Raw genomic sequence first — 17531 nt, 5'->3', positions numbered from 1 at the left:
TATGTAGGTTGAAACACAATCATTAATCCGAAACAGAAACAGCTGTGTAGGAGGAATAAAACTGTGTGAGGAACAGCCCAACTCGCTAACAAGGTGAGGTTGCTGAGGACAATTTAATGTCAAAAGTCATATACCATGGCAAGACTGAGCACAGCAACAAGGCACAATGTTATACTGCATCAGTAAGGTCTCTCCCAGGCAGAAATAACGAGCAGACAGGGGTTTCCAGATGCTGAGGACCATAGAAGCAGCAGTCGGCAGTGGTCTATATGAAAGACTTACGGCCAAAATGCCATACGTGTAGCAGGTGGGTGAGAGAAGAGAAAAGAGACCTGTGTTGCAGAGTTGGAGTAGTATACCCCTTAGGGACTGAAGCAAGACAACAACAGAGAGCTGTAGTCAATGGAGTATATTCGGCGCAAGGTCTTGTTACCAGTGGGGTACCTCAGGGATCTGTACTTGAATCCATCCTCTTTAATATTTTTATTAGTGAAATTACACAAGGCCTTGATGGTAGTTAAGGTATGTATTTTTATGGATGGATAAGGCAATGGAAAATGATTTAGGTAAACTGGAAAAATGGTCAAAGCTGTGGCAACTGGCATTTAATGTGGATAAATGCAAAGTAATGCACCTAGGGCATAAAAACCCAAGGGCTGAGTATAGAATATTTGATACTTGACTAACCTCAACGTGTGAGGAAAGGAATTTAGGAGTGATTATTTCAGAGGAGTTAAAGGTAGACAGACACGCAATAGAGCAGCAGGAAATGCTAGCAGAATGCTTGGTTGTGTATGGAGAGGTATTGGCAGTAGAAAGAAGGAAGTGGTCATGCCATTGTACAGAGCGCTGGTGAGACCTCACTTGGAGTATTGTATACAGTACAGGAGACCGTATCTTCAGAAGGATATAGATATGTTGGAGAAAGTTCAGGGAAGGGCTACTAAAATGGTTCATGGATTACAGGATAAAACTTACCAGGAAAGGTTAAAGGATCTTAACATATATGGCCTGAAAGAAAGATGTGACAGGGGGGATATCCCGTATTTGCTCGAACATAAGACAAGGTTTTTTCCTGAGCAAATGCTCTGAAAAATATCCCTCGTGTTATACTGGAGGTCAACATAATCCAACCTCAAATAGCTGTCTGACTATAAGATTAAGATCCAGATCCCGCGCAGCACTGCAGTGGACCTGGATCCTCCTCTCTGGCAGCTGTGGACGTCTGCACGATGCACGCAGAGAACATCGGCTGCTGCCCAGCACTTCCAGTACTCAGTCATAGAAGCCCCGATGGAAGTGCTGGGCAACAGCGGACTTTGTCTACACGCATCGTTTAGACCATCTGAAGCACGTAGGGCAAGAATGGGGCTGCATTGGTAACTCTGGGGGGGGCAGAGTGGCATATCAGGGGCTGTCAAATATGAATTGGGCTGCTTTATTACTGGGCTACATGACAACTGGGCTACTTGCCCCTTGCCAAGTTGTGAATGATTGCAACAAAGTTTGGTTCTATTCTTTTGAACTAGTCTGCCTGCATTTTTCTTTTTTTTGTTGGCAGTTTATAAGCAACATTAGGCTTTATATAACTAACATTACTTGATACTAGGCTTTATTGAAACCTGTTAAACTTTGTATATTTTTATCTAATATAATGTGCACATGTAGTGAAACAAAGCATGACACGGGTATTTGTAGCCTTAGCATTGCATTTCATAAAGGACAGTATAATGTCCCTGACACATCCATTATAGAAAAAATGGTATTAAATTACTATGTGAGCACTTTAATATGCATTCATTCCAAAAATGCATACATTTGCGAAACAGTCTACATGAAAATTTATAGGACCATGCAGCTATAATTTGCATTAAAGTCCATCTGAAGGCTGGAGTGTCCCTTTAATGTGCTCAGATGAATGACCTCAAACAGAAGAGACATATTGTAACTCTAAGATACACTGAAAGACTGGATACATCAGAAAAGATTCCAACTCAAAAGCTGTTCCACTTCACAATATATGACCAGATGTTCACAACATATGCAGTTATTCCCAAGTCATAGGATCTAATTTCTTCTTCGTAGATGCCATCTCTCCAGTAAAGATAGCTTCTTGAAGATTATCTTGAACCTAAAGTGGTTCTCAGATAAATCTTGAATACTTGCATTTTGCAACATTGGTTTAGTTATTACCGCACATTCAATTTAATAAATATATTTTTTGTTATCCTAGGCAATAGGATTGCTTGTTAAAATAGATGGGGTTCTTGCAATGTGTTTACTGAGAAACATAGGGGCATGTCAGCTGGTCATGGCTTGGACACAGGCAGACCCTGGTGGGTGGGCGGTTGACTGTCTCAGAAGAGGTTGCTCAAAGCCACACTGACATGCCAAGCTTTAGCAAAAGCTTCAATGTAATGCCTTTTACAGCATAGCCTTATTGAGTTAAGCAATTCTGCAGACCTCCCAGAGAAAATCTTTAAAAAATAGTGGTCTTAACAAAGGAAACAAATACAGAGAGGTACAATATCATGCATCACAAAGGGAAAAAACAATGGCTCGTGGAGCTAAGATAAATGTCCCAAAGGAAAGAAAAATTATATTTCTTTATATAAGATGCACAGCTTTAGACATAGTCTTCTTTCAAACATTCACTAAAGTATTAAGCTAACTGGCACTTTTTGGATTCATTCTTTCTGCAAGGGAATGAGAGCAGTAAAGATTTCCATCTACCCCGAGACTGTGTTGGCTGAAGTGCTCCCTCGGGTGGATAATTACTTCAGTCCTTCACAACAAAACTGTATAAGTTTCATGTCCAGGGGCAAGAGACCTTTTATACGAGACTGTATTTTCCTTTGCATATTTAGCAGTGGTTGGCAGTGAAGCTCTTATTGTATTATATCAAGGAGCCTAAATATTGATGCCTGATGCTTTCAAAACTGGTACAGTGAAGCGCACTTGTTAGACTATTTTTTTCTGGACACCAGTTTCAAGTGATTGCAAACTTCTTTCTTTGAATGGAAATATATTTCAAGGGTTTAAATGGGCAACATTACAACTTTAAATGTCCCACACTACCTTCTGAAATACCAATAATAGCACTTTTAAAGGACCAGGCATGTTTTAAATATTATGTAATACAATATTGAAGACCTGTTTTCTTAACTATACCAAATCATAGAGTTTCTATTAAGAACAGTGTATGGTGTGGTCTAACATATACCTTTGTTCATACTAGCGAGCTAGCCTGTGTCACAAGCTTCTGCTCAATAACAAAGACAGAGCATCCATTGGTTTACGGTTGAACTCAGAGGAGATATCTCTGATACCTAAGTATATATAACTGAGCACATGTTGCTTAATCCATGATGAAGAGAGACAGCTATCTGGTTAAGAAATTGAAATGTCAGCTCAGGTATCTGTAAGGCAATGGAAAATAACATAGGATGCTTCACTGATCCTTAAACAATCAGACATTGCCATCTACTTAAAACTAAATAAAGCATTGCTGGCATCATTGGTGTTTGTAATGCTTTACACATAGAAAACAATCTGATACTTCCAAGTATACAAAAGAGGAGATAAGTAGTAAATAGTGAGATTGACATGAGAAAAACAGGAATGAAGAACATCCATAGGAGAGATTGTCATAGACAGTGAAGAAGGGAAGCCTCCTGGGGACTCCTATCACTTGTTAGAGGTTTGCTTTTTTGACACTTAGTAAATGCATTTAACTGAGTGTTAGCAAATTGACTTTTATACATTTCAATACTATAGGAAGCCTTAAAATGTGTTTTCTTTTTATTTATCACTTTACTGGGTATTACCTGTCAACTATTTGTAAGAAGCACTCTCTTGGTCTGTTTATACAATGACCAACTTCCAACTTATTTAAATATACTTTGTTCCTCTGGTATATTGAGAACTATTGAAGAAATGTATGTTATGTATTGATATTGGGAAGAACTGGAGAGCAACAGAATGCAGTGATAAATGTTTTTCTCTTATTTGATTTCTGTGTTTTTCCAAGTTTGCTGGATGAAAGCTCAAATGTGTTTTCTTTCTCATGCTTTATAGGTAGCTTGTATCTCAGGTTTTGTGCCCTGAGTATAGTATAACAGGGCACAAACACTGCTGTGACCCCAACCAAATTACAGTTGTTTGGAGAAGCAATTTACCTTGTAAAAGCCTACATGCTATAGACTGTAAACTTTTATGAGAATGGCTTTTATCCCCTTTTTGTTAAAGTATGTCTAGACGTAAATTATCATCAACAATTTGCACAGTTTCTGCCAGTTGTAAGTGCTTTTAATGTACTATATTTCAGTGATTCAAAAAAGGATCTTTCATGTAAATCTGTTATTTTTCTATTAACTCATGCCTGTATTTGCATAAACATTGTATACAATCATACACAGAGGCTCATATTATGCAAGTTTAAGCTGACGAATAAAAACATCTGGCACATGTTGAATAGGATTTAAATAGAAGGTCATAAAAGTAGAATCCCTATATCAATCTGTGTTGTTTAGAATGTCTTCCATTCTACCACTTGCAGAAAAAAACCTGAAATGCCATAGCAATAAAAGAATGTGACCTAAACAAAGTCACATCTACCCCAGGTAAGCACATCACCTCCTGGACCCATCTAGAGATAGTAGAAACTGAGAAGTGATTGGGTTTCTTAAAATAAATAAGTAATTGACCTAAGGGGTGTGCCCGCAGCACTCAACCACATGCAGCTGTACCTTCAAGAAAAACCAGGATAAGATACCTGTCTAATGTGATATCAGAAAATTCACCCCTGATGGAGTGAAGTGACAATTTGTTAATTTTGGCACCATGATTTCGGAATCTCTTTTGAAATCTTGAATTTAAAGTAAAGACATTGTAATGAAAATTCTAAGATTCTAACATGTGAACCAGAGTGTCATCCCATGAGGTACTTGGGCTTCTGTGGTCTGGACAGCCTAATACCCTTAAGAAGTTCCTCCTTTCCAACCAATACTGGATCAAAGCTTCCTATGCCATTGCCTCTGGATCTAGATACCAGCTGAAGAGATGCAGAAGCTGTGCATTCAATCAAAAAAGAATCCCCTCACAACCGACCCCCAAAGCCACAAGATGGCTTTGAACACAGACAGGGCCAGCCACTTGGTCCTCCAATTTTCTGGAGTTTCAAACTGTAATCATATTGGCCATGCCTTGAGATTGCTGTTTCTGTCCAGGCAGAAGTGCCAGAATTTATAATTCTGCCAGGCCCTTGGAGCATGCAACCCCCAGGCGAATAATGTATTACACCACTGAGATATAGTCTATCTTCAGTAGCATGCAACAATCATTACAACTTTTCATGAGGCTTCTCACAGTTTATGTGGAGGGATTTATCTATTTCTGACCACCTCCCTCCTGTGTCAGTTTGGTACTTCAACAGAGATGACACGTGTTGGACTCTATAATGACATCTGGCGAAACCCCGAAAATTATGCAATATGCATAAGCCACCATAGGTCTTCCTCTTGAGTTTTGACAGAGGAACTAGATCCACATAGGCAAGGCCCTTGCAAAGATGCAGGGCTTTGAGACATTGCAGTGCCCGATAATGGAAAAGGGCCTGCAGTCAGGAAGGACCACCAGTGGGAAAAAGGTGTGGAAAAGGAGTCCTTGTGCCTCAAAGTCCGAGGGCTGTTTGCTGTAATCTGGGAATTGGGACTTATACTGCTAGACCTCTTACGGGCAGGCAGGAAAAGTGTCCCTTTCCCACCCCTGCTGAAAACCGAGGGCAAAAAAACCTTGTAAATAGAGGACTGGGCCTTGTCTAGGGCAGTTAAAGTGGTAACAAACTTCCCAAGTTCTTTGATAAATTAATCACATAATAGCATGCCTTTGGTTGGTTTGGACGGGGCCATATCCATCAGTTTGGGGTCTATTTTAACCTGGATGGACTTGCGTCTCTCCATCGCTAAAGCAGTATTAGCATTGCAGAGGAGACATATGCTTTCTGGGCCCAGCCCCAGAGTCCTTTCACATCTACTGTGGTGTTGCTGGACCTGGCCACCTCTGTAAGTGGTCCCACTTTATCAAGTATCTTATCTTGATAAGTAGGGACCTTCCCAAACCTTTTTTGTGCCCTTACAATACTTTGATAGGAATTTGACTACTCTGGGGTCTAATTCAGGGCTCTCACAAATATGCCCGGGGACACAGGGCCTGGAACATTTAGCCCAGAGCTTACTCCTGGAAGTCTTGTCCAGAGCTTTTCACAGCCATGCAACAACATAAGCAGAGACATGGTCCAGAGGCATCCAGTCACCTGACCTTAGATGTATAATGTCCTCTGGGTTAAACAGAGGGATCCTAGGTTTGTCCACTTAGGATGTCTTGGGCTTGTCATCCCTGGTGCTCTTATGCCCCTTACTTTTACCTTCTCAGTCAGGAAGAAGAGGTACGCCTCTTAGGCACCTTCCTTTGCATTACTTACACTGCTAACCACAAGGTAAAAGTAATCAGGTTTCTCTCTGATCCAGGATCTTTTCTTCAGGAGCTCTTCCTCTTAAATAGTGGGTTGTTTGTATGGACCTGAAACCAGCATATCAGATAGGCAGGTTGCCCCCAATATCTAAACCTGTTGGCAGGTCAGGAGTGGGACGCAGTAGCGTCTCTACTACCAAGGTGTGAGATCTGCCTGGAAGAATTACCACCTGGCTTAGCCTCGCTGTGAGCCAGTGGGGACATGTCATCTGGAAAAATAGACCAGGAGCTATCAGACTGGCAGGATGTGCCCTGTGTCTTTCCACAGGTGGGAGCCTGAAAGAGGCTATTGCTGGGGAGATAGAGAATGCCAGTGTTGCCACCATGTGTCACATATACATAGTGCCACACACAAGATGGCCAATGCCAGGCCACACACAAGATGACTGCCTCATAGAAAAAAGAAATTAAAGTAAAACAAGCCACACACAGTGATGCAGTGCCACAGAGGAGGTGAGCAGCCAATAGTAATGGAGTGCCCCACACGACATTCCGTGATCCTCAGGCGCGAGGGTCTGAAACAGAGAGGGTTACAGGGAAACAGGATGCAAGGAACTAATAAAAGCACTAAACATGCCAGAGACTCAGTACTTAGCCCTCACACTGCAAAAAAAAACAAAAAAGGAAAATAAATTAAAGATTGTGATGGGACTACAGGCTTTAGAGGCTTGGATGTACCCTGAGGGACAGTGTGTGCATATGGTTATTATTTTTTTCACTTCTATTTAGAGATACATTGTATGTTTAACTTTGCTGTTGTGGAGTACTTAAATGAATATTCATCTATAATATAAGCCTACATGTCTGATATAAAATAGTTTTTAAGATACGATAAAAAAAATAGAATTGTATTAGAAAAAAGGTAATCAGATGAAGACATTTTTGATGATTATGTCAATGATTATTTTGATAAACATATAATGAACAGAAGGCTGTTATACAAATGTTCCTTTTTAAACTCAAATAGTGGATTGGATGCCTTGTGCTATGTTTAACATTATTAAAGCATATTAATATTTTGTATTAAAAGTTATTTAAGAAGATTAAATTGTTTGCTTAATTGCAGTAACCAGCATGTAAAGTAATGGAGAAGGCAAAGGCAATTCCAAGGTTTTTACATAAATATGGCCCACAAAAACAAAAATCTTGTCATTACTACTTTCTATTTCTATTTAAAAATTCTTACGATGTGTAACAAGAAAATCAATTATCTAGAAACTGGAGTATAAATAGCTAGACAAAATGCAGCACATTTGGTAAGGCCTATTTTCCATTTTCACCTGGAGGAATGTGTGGAAACTTTTCTCACATTCAAATCTTCTTTTGACTTGAAACAATAGGATGCCCCAGGGGGTTCTGCATGTTCTTATTCATCTTTTGGCTGAAGGTCAAATATTGCTATATTACAGTTTGTTAACCAGAAAACCACTTTGGAGATGGTTTTATTCCCGGATTGTATTTTACAATTTGAGAGTATTTCAGGTAGGTAATAAAAACTGTGATAATCTTACAAAATGTATAATTTCTAGGGGTAACTATAGTAAAAAGGTAAACAAAGTGTACATTTAGAGGGGAGGGAAACAGTTTTGCTGCCATATGCAATAGTTTGTAATAAAACATAAATTTGATTAGAAAAAAGTACATGTTCTGTAGTTTGTAAATAATTTCTAGGATCTAATTTTGAATATCTTCATGGTGACAAAATTTAATAAATCCTAAAATCATTAAAAAACTAATTAAGAGATTACATGCACACCTAACACAATTCTCCACCTTTCTATAGTGATGGATTTGTTAAATCTTTAATTCCTGAACCATGTATTTGACTAGGTGGTAAACATGTCAGTGCTTAGTCATAAGTGTGGGGCCCAACACCCAAAGAACGTATAAATACAGTAACAGAAATGAGGATCATATGAACTAATTCTAACAAATCAATCATAGAAAAATGGAAAAAAAATATAAAAAATAATCATTGATCATATTTAGTGCTATATGCCAATAGTAACAAGTCCAGACTGGACTACCGGGAAACCCAGAGATTTTTTGGTGGGTCAGTGACCCCGGGGACCGAGCAACACTGGGGCTGATGTCAATACCTAACGCAGGCTTGCAGCTTACCACTGTGGTGATCGCACACTGTAGGAAGAAACTCTTTTACCACCCAGTTTCCTGATTCCACTGGGAGGGGGGAAAGGGTTTCCTCGCACAGTGTAGTGGGATGCTGCATGCCCGCACATGAATGAGTGAGTAAACAAATGAGTGAATGAATGAATGAACGTATAAGTGTTTGGGGCAGAGGTGGCACAGACAGAGTGTTTAGGGGACAGAGGTGTAACAGGTGGGGTGTTAAGACACAGGCTGTTTAAAGGGAAGAGATGGCAAATGCAGGCTGTTTAGGGGAAGAGATGGTACAGACAGGCTGTTTAAGGGACAGAAGTTGCACAGGCAGGGGCGAAAGGTGGCTAAAGCAGGATATTGAATGGGCAGTGATGGTATAGGCAGGCAGTTTAGGAGCACAGACAAGCTGTTTGGGGATAAAGATGGCACAAACAAGCTGCTTGGGGACACTGACAATCTACTTGGGGGCAAAGATGGTAAAGACATTCTGTTTGGGGTGAATAGATGGCACAGACAAGCTGTTTGGGGGCAAAGGTGCCACGGTGACTTATGAATTTGAGTTTCCCAGGGCCCTGTAGTTTCTAGTTAAGCCCCTCGTTTGACATGCAGGCATGTGACATCGACCACACAAAATATATGGTCCAAATATTTCCAGGGCTACTTTTTATTTCCAGTCTGGCCCTGACTAGTAATAAATCAATTATTTCATAATTTAATTAGTGCACAGATAAAAAAGACATTAGAAGCTGTAGGATTAAAATATTTATAAAAATAGAATACAATAAAGCATAAATAAATATTGGAGTTGGAGTGCCCACTGCCTTGTGCATTGCTTCACTGATTTGGGATACGATACTGAATAGAGTTTTCCATTTTTTGCATAGACAGAATATCGTTGTTTTGTTGTAAAGAATGATTTAATAACTATTACAAATCACATATGGAAACCAGCAAATACTTAATACTTTGATTGATTAGGGTGGGGTACCATAAAATATAGATCTTTTTTCCAAGCAATGGACCCCATGATAATCATGTTAGCTGATATAAAGTAAACACAGCCTGCTCTGTCTTGTGAGTGAATTTGATGAGAATGCTAGAAACCGCCACTTCTGTGACAATGAGGGTAGAGCAAGAGTTTGACTCCATTAATAGTTTGATACCTGAGGAAAATTAGGTACAATAAAGATAGCAATTAGTTTCTTAATTCTCACAGTACCAATTTAAAGTAATTCGTTATTCCATGATTCATGTTTTATTTATTATAACCTTTCTTTAATTATAATATTTGATTTGCTAGACAAGAGTTGCATTAAATATAAACCCTGTAAAACAAACACCACACACTGTCAAATACAAAAGAGGCTTATATGATCCATAATCTTTAGATTGTCTGGTAGATTTAAACTGAATCAATAAAAAGCTTGTGCAAGGAATTTGTGAATCCCTGGTGTATGCTTAGCCAATGTGCTACAATGTAAATGGTGATTTTTCAAAAGCAGCTGACAGCTTTTTCTACAGCATGGTAATACTGGGGAATATTCTATAAAATAAATGACCTTGATTTTCACACCATTTGTACTGTAAAGGTCCCTTATTTTGTTAAGGCTCTATGTGTTTATGCATTATGAGCAATTACCGTATTGGCTTGATTATAGGCCGCAGACGATTATAGGCCGCACCCTAAAACGTTAGGTGTTTTTTTTAAAGAAAAATTTAGATTTTTTGGAAAAAATATACATTTGTGGAATAGTAAAACAGTATACTAACTAACACACTGTATTTTAACATTTTTGGTATTTATTATGCAGTTAGTCAACATATATTACATAAAAAAAAACATAAAACCAATAGCCATTTTAATGCACCTTACTTATAGATATGCCACTCTGCTCCCCCAGATATGCCACTCTGCTCCACCAGATATGCCACTCTGCTCCCCCAGATATGCTGCCACTCTTCCCCCTCCAGATATGCTGCCACTCTGCTCCCTAGATATGCACCCCCCAGACTTACCAATGCAGACTCCCGGGACCTAGCGGGACCGGCGGAGGACATCTGCGCGATATGCGTAGACAACTTCCGGAGCCGGCACTTCCGCCGTGGGAAGTCCTGACAAGGGATATTGATAAAGCACAGCAAGCAGACGTGCCGGCAGCAGAGGTTGGTTACGCGCATTGCCGCAGCTGATGAACTTCTGCGCGATGCGCTTAGACAACCTCCCGTGCAGGCACTCCCCCCCCCCATGGAAAGTGCTGGCAGGGGAGGCTGTCTCAGCGCATTGCGTAGATGTCCACGGCTGCCGCAGAGTAGGATCCAGGTCCCTTGCAGCGCTGCTGGGGATCTGGATCCTAAACCTGCTGCCTGCCTGGTGCCCGGAACTGCATGGTCCGGGTGTCGGGCGATATGACCTGCGCATTCCTGCGCTAAACACCGATTATTGGCCGCACCCCCACTTTAAAGACTTAAAGTGGGGGGGGAAGTACCGCCTATATTTGGGCAAATACGGTATGTTGGGCAGTGGTAAACGTGGAACAATCACCAAGACAACCAAATTGACATTTCTGCTTATTTACTATTTTACACCAGAACAATGCCCTGTAAAACAATAGTTTAAAACAATACTGTCGCATAGGCTGTACCAGAGGCTGGAACCTAGGATAGCGATAACAGGAACAATCTAAGAGACATGGTCTCGACTTTCTCTCTGAGAAACAAAAATAATTTAGTTAAAATATAATTACTATAGCTTTCCACACTGAGGAAAAACTTTTGAAAAAGTGTGGCGCTCCCACTAAAATTATCTACATAAATAGCATGACTTGTGACCCCTCTCATTTTTCCGAGTATGCAGAAGATTTGGGTAGAGAATAGACAAACCAGACATGGACATATAAGAGGATCTCCAGAGTATGTGCTAAGACATCTAATTCACAATCTGCTGAGTCAACAAACTTTTTAAGACCCAAGGAGTGGATTCTAAATGCACATTTGAATACATGTAGAAGGAATGATCATTAGAATAAAAGCTAAAATTTAGTTGTGTACATGTTCACATATAAGATCCAGGCTCTCAACATAGCCAGCGGATAATAGAATCAAAGCAGTTTTGGTCATAACCAAAGGGTACTGCCATAATGGACTAGAGAGGTATTTCTTCTCTATTAAAACATGTAATTGAGCTCAGTTCAAAATAGTAAAGCTCAGTAAAGTCAATGGCTTTTTCTGTATTCAGAGGGTAGAACATGGGTGATAAAAAACAGACATTTAAGTGACAGATATTTACACTGGAAGTGCCTTTCATAAAAAAAGCTTCTGTGTTTTTATAACTCTCACAGTTTTGCTCTTTCTTTGGGTCAGAAATCACAAGCAAACACTAAATGGTATTTATAGTTCTATACAATATAACAAAGCATATAAAAGTAAAAAAATATTACATGCCATTCCAGTTATGAACTGGCACAAGTTGAAGAAACACATGTTGAAGACACAAAACATATAACTGAAATCTGAAATAATTGGTAAACTAAAAGTCATTGAGTGATTTAATTTCTATCAGTTGACAACATTTCAATGAATTTATTTTGACAAAAAGACTTTGTTGAGTAGAGTTTAGGATGGATAAAATGACATATTTAGTTTCAACTTGATATTCTACATTCTTCTATGTTCTCAATTTTTATTATTACCCATATTAAGGCTAGAGGTGAATGGAATAAATTGCCTGTTCTTCCAGCTTTTATTTCACAAGAGAAACACCTATTAAAATCAGTCTGTGTTTTATACATCACAACTTTAAGCAGCGGCGAAGGCATAATTCACAAGAATCTGGATTGAGTGTCCCATATATTATTGCATTCTTGCCATATTCTAGGTTTTTAGCAAACAACTTAAAATTTCACCTAAACACATCATAGCTTCAGAGTATGTATTCACGATACCTAAGCTGTGCTGTTTTTTAATTTTCTGAGATAATGCCACAAGTTACTCACTTGGATAACAATATCTATTAACCCTATAGCTTCAGATGTGATGCTTGAAGAACAACTCCCCTTATTTAATTTGTTGAGTTCGACCTAATCTACTTCTGTCCTGTGTAAGGGTGTGAGTGAAGAAACTGATGTGGGGGCATGCATTATTAAATGCTTAGCTATTACTGTTGCTCTCAAAATATATTGACAGTATTTGCATGGCATTTGGTTATAGATAATTCAACTACAAACAGTACCTAATAATTCACACAATAGCAACAGAAGCGTAATAAAATAATTTTTAGTGTTCTACTTCCTGCATTATAACAAACATCCTGTTTCACCTGTCTGAATATTTATTATTTCCAATAATTTTCTTCTCATATCATGTGTTGTGTTAATTAATTAGATTGTGTATTCTGTGGTTCAGTCACATAAAGTAATATAAAACCATGTATTTTAAAGTGTCCAGCATGGCCGTGATGCAAGAGCAATATCTTTCTACAGCTCTGTAGGAATTAGGCGCTGCTCCAAGGAATTCAGCTGAACAGACTCACAACGTCTTACACATTGTAATTCTGAGATAATGCCACATTGGCAAAGCTTGACTCTGCTTTTCAGTTGCTTAATGCTAACTAAAATTGCATTTGCTGAAATACTTTTTAATTATGATTCCCAGTAGACAGATGATAGACTTGAAATATACTTGGCTTTTATGCTTTATGCATAATTAGCATAGTCAAAGCATTTAGCACAAATGGATTACAATTCCCAATGCCAAAGTAGAATGCTTTCAACTTTTTGCATTCCTTTGTTTAGGTTAACATCCCTATGTCCTCAGTGTTTCCGTAATCCTATTATAATTTCCTTTATTCAGGAGAACAGCATATCTATATTGCTTAAAAGAAAGGACAAACTGACAAGATCTGTTACTGTACTATGCTTTGTTGATATGGTGCTTTAATCCTATATTTGTGATGCAGATTGGAATACTCATGGCTCTGACCCAAGCTGATTAAAGAATTTAGTGGAAATAGACGCAACAAAAGAACAGTTTATCCATGGAGAAAAAAGGAATACTGCTCACAGGGATGAAGAAAAAATAAAGAAAAAAATAGTAAATTCCAACAAAGAAAGACATTAGGGCTAAGAGATACTAAATGAAATCGCAAAAGAAATAGAAACACAATTTAAATGTATTGATTTTTTTTTTAAATCATTAAGAAAGGAACTAAGGTGTATATAACGGAGTATATAGTATTGTGGTGGGAAAAACCCTATATATTTTAGTTTGACAGGTGTACACTGCTGGGTTCCTTTACTGAAGGCCAAGTAATTGCAAGCTGGCAGTTGAGACATGTTTTCAGGGGCAAACTTGCATGAGTCGGACAAAATGTCCAACTGGCACAACTGTTAGTGCCAACTACCATTTACAGCACAAAAAACATAAATCAACAGTAACACAGGAGTCATTAACTCATGAGTCACAAGAATAGTATGTGGTGTTACATTAAAACAATATTTACAATTACAAACTTTATTTTTATTTTATTATTACCATGTAAGTCATGAAGAACCTGCTGCTCAATAGAGTAAACAATCCAAAAATTATAGTGTTTTATACAACCGACATTTGAAAGATTAGATATTATCCAGCATATACAAGACATACATCATGGATTGCTACATCTAGTTTTCAGCTTAGAAACACCTGCTATTGTTAGGGTCTGAGCAAATGTTGATAGATAAGGCAGAAGGTGCTTGTACTTCGTATGTGACACAAAACTTATTCCCCTCATTTGTCATTTCAGAGAAATTCATATTCATGTATGCACCTAGTATATGTATCCTCTAGATCCTCTAGACCAGTGTGTTCAAAATTACATGGCCTTAGTATTCAATATAGAAAATATGAGAAAGAAAAATGAACACCTGGCATCAGATGTATAAATCAAAGTATGTATTGTTTCAAGAAGAGGGGATATGTGCGAACATTTGTAAATAACATTACATTTTACCAAGCAAAATCTATTCTCTTGAAACATTAATTTGAACCCTGGCCTCTTAACACATACTAGGCTGAAAATCTTTTATTATTTATCACAAATAATAATACAAACCAACTTTTATACATATAACCAAACTGCGATGCTAATTATATATATATATATATATATATATAACTAAAAACATTTCTGGTCCATTTCCAGAATATATTTATATATACACCGTATTTTTTTTTAATTAGTGGTGTGGCCGGTAATCGGGATTTACATATCCAGGATGGCAAGCAGTGTGTTTTTACCTCTCTTGTGCTATCTCAGACATCCCAAGTCTCTTGGAAATTGTTTCAACTGCCTCCCTGATGCATGCATGAGAAAGCGAGTAAGAGTATGAAAGAGTGTGAGTAAGAGTGTGAGTGAATGAGTGAGAAACTATTTTTTTACCCTTCTACTAATGTGTATTTTTCTCTTAAAAAATCATTTTCTTTAAAATGGCACCACACTAAAGGGAACAGCTTTATATATATAAAGCTTTGTATAACAATTACTGTTTTTCCCAATTTAACTAAAATGAAAACTTACTTAGAGATGCAATATGTATTTTCATTTGGGTTATGGAAATCTTTGATAATATTCATTGAAGTGCATCGTGGATTATTCAGATTCTGCATAATTAAATAACATAACCGATAACTAATGGTTATGGTATTGTTGCATTAATTTGTAATTTCTTTCCTAACATATGTTAAAATACTATTTTAAGGAACTATCCATCAAAATGTGCTTTAATATGCTTGTTCCAAAATACTGCATCAAATTATGTGCTTAAATAAAGAAGTGCTTAGCTCTTCACAGTTTACAGAATAATAAAAGGAGAAGTACAATAGGTGCCGTTATAGTTTAGTATAGTAGATTGAAAAAAGACTCCAGTCCATCAAGTTCAACCTTTCATACATACCTAGCTCTAAAGATCTAAAGTTGATGCAAAAGAAGGCAAAAAACCCTACTTGGGGCAATTACCAATTATGCCACAACAGGGAAAAAAATTCCTTCTTGATTCCAGCGGCATATAGACAATGGTCGGGGCGCATAGATATGTGGGAGAAAAAATAAAACAAAATATAGTGTTTATATTTAGTTATATTTTGTTTTATTTTTTCTCCCACATATCTATGCTCCCCGACCATTGTCTATATACCGTTTGTTACAACACTTATGAGGAATGTTGATCTGCGGGAGCAGCAAGATTTGTAGGGTATTGTAAATTATTTTTCATTTTCTAAGACCTACCCACTCGTGAAGGTGTTCCTTTTCCGTTCTATATTGATTCCAGCGGCAATCAGATTACTCCCTGGATCAACTTTCTAATACGACTGTCCTTTTAGCAGTTGTAGCCTTTTATGTTATGCTTAACTAGAAAAGCATCCAGACCTTTCTTAAAAATTTCCACAGGGTTAGATAATACAACATTCATAGGCAGAGAGTTCCATATTCTTATTGTTCTTACTGTGAAGAACGCTTTCCTATGCAGATGCTGAAATCTTCTTTCCTCAAATCTCAACTAATGACCCCTAAAATTCTCAATTCCTCTAATTAATGTTGTAGCCCGCCTTTGTACTTTCTCCAGCTCTATAACATCCTTCTTAAAAACTGGTTCCCACTGCATATTCATGGTGAGGCCTCACCATTGCTTTATATAGAGGCAAAATTATATTTTCATCTTGTGATTTAATACTCCTCTTTATGCATGCCAATACCTTACTGGCTTTTGCAACCGCTGACTGGGACTGCACGTTGTTGCTCAGTCTTCCCAATGCAATGCCCGTAAGAGTTTAAGTTGCATACCTTTTTTTTTTGGTACCAAAAACCTTACCTTACACTTATCTATATTGAATCTCATCTGCCACTTATTTGACCAACTTAAAAACAACTCTTTGCACCCTGTCACTAAGCCAATTTCTAATCCAAACACAGGCATTTTCTCCAAGATCTATTTGTCCTAGCTTATACAATAACCGCTGGTGTGGAACAATGTCACATGCTTTTGCAAAATCTAAATAGACAACATCTATAGCAACACCTTGATCTATACATTTACTCACAACATCTAAAATGCAATTAAATTGGTCTGACGTGATCTGTTCTTCACAAAACCGTGCTGACTCCTATTGATGATATCAGTAAGTAGAGTAGTCTACAGACCTTTTGATTGGTGAACATCTTACAGTCTTGATTGTCATAGGAAATGGTTCTACATTCACAATAAGTAGGAGGAGATAAGCACAGGCCAAAGCCCCGATGGCCTTTTAACTAATGGTTCTTTGGAGCTCTATAAGATTTTTGTAAAGCCCATGTTTTTAATATTCAGGGACTCTGACTGGAGAAATAATAATGAGATCTCTTTATTTAAAAAAAAGATTATAGATTAACATTAATGTTTAACATTAGAGATTAACATTAATGTTGGTAAATTACTCAGGTACAAAAATAACACAGTCAAAAAATTACTCAATGCCATAATATATTTACCGTATTTTCCGGCGTATAAGAAGACTGGGCGTATAAGACGACCCCCAATGTTTCCAGTTAAAATATAGAGTTTGGGCTATACTCGCCGTATAAGACTACCTCTCTACCCATTATACAATAACCAGCCAATCACGGCAAGCGATGTACCTTACTGGTTATTGGCTGGTTGTTGTATACAAAGTCTGCTTGGATTGGGTGGGTCAGCTCTCCCTAACATATGCCTGTCAACACACACATGTATAGACATACACTGCCCTCACACAACCCTTCCTTTACACACATATATACGTACACACCAGCTTACAAACACACATATACACATACACTGCCCTTACACACACCTGTCCATATACATACACTGCCCTTACACAGACAT

General features: G+C 38.0%; 1 protein-coding gene across 1 annotated transcript in view; it reads left to right on the top strand.

The window, feature by feature from the left end:
* Positions 1-17531, top strand: part of GRM8 (glutamate metabotropic receptor 8) — a 366995-nt gene that overhangs the window by 166305 nt on the left and 183159 nt on the right. The window lies entirely within an intron of this gene.

The sequence above is a fragment of the Spea bombifrons genome, chromosome 4, assembly GCF_027358695.1.
Source record: "Spea bombifrons isolate aSpeBom1 chromosome 4, aSpeBom1.2.pri, whole genome shotgun sequence".
Taxonomy (NCBI): Eukaryota; Metazoa; Chordata; class Amphibia; order Anura; family Pelobatidae; genus Spea; species Spea bombifrons.
This window is presented reverse-complemented; position numbering and strand designations above follow the sequence as displayed.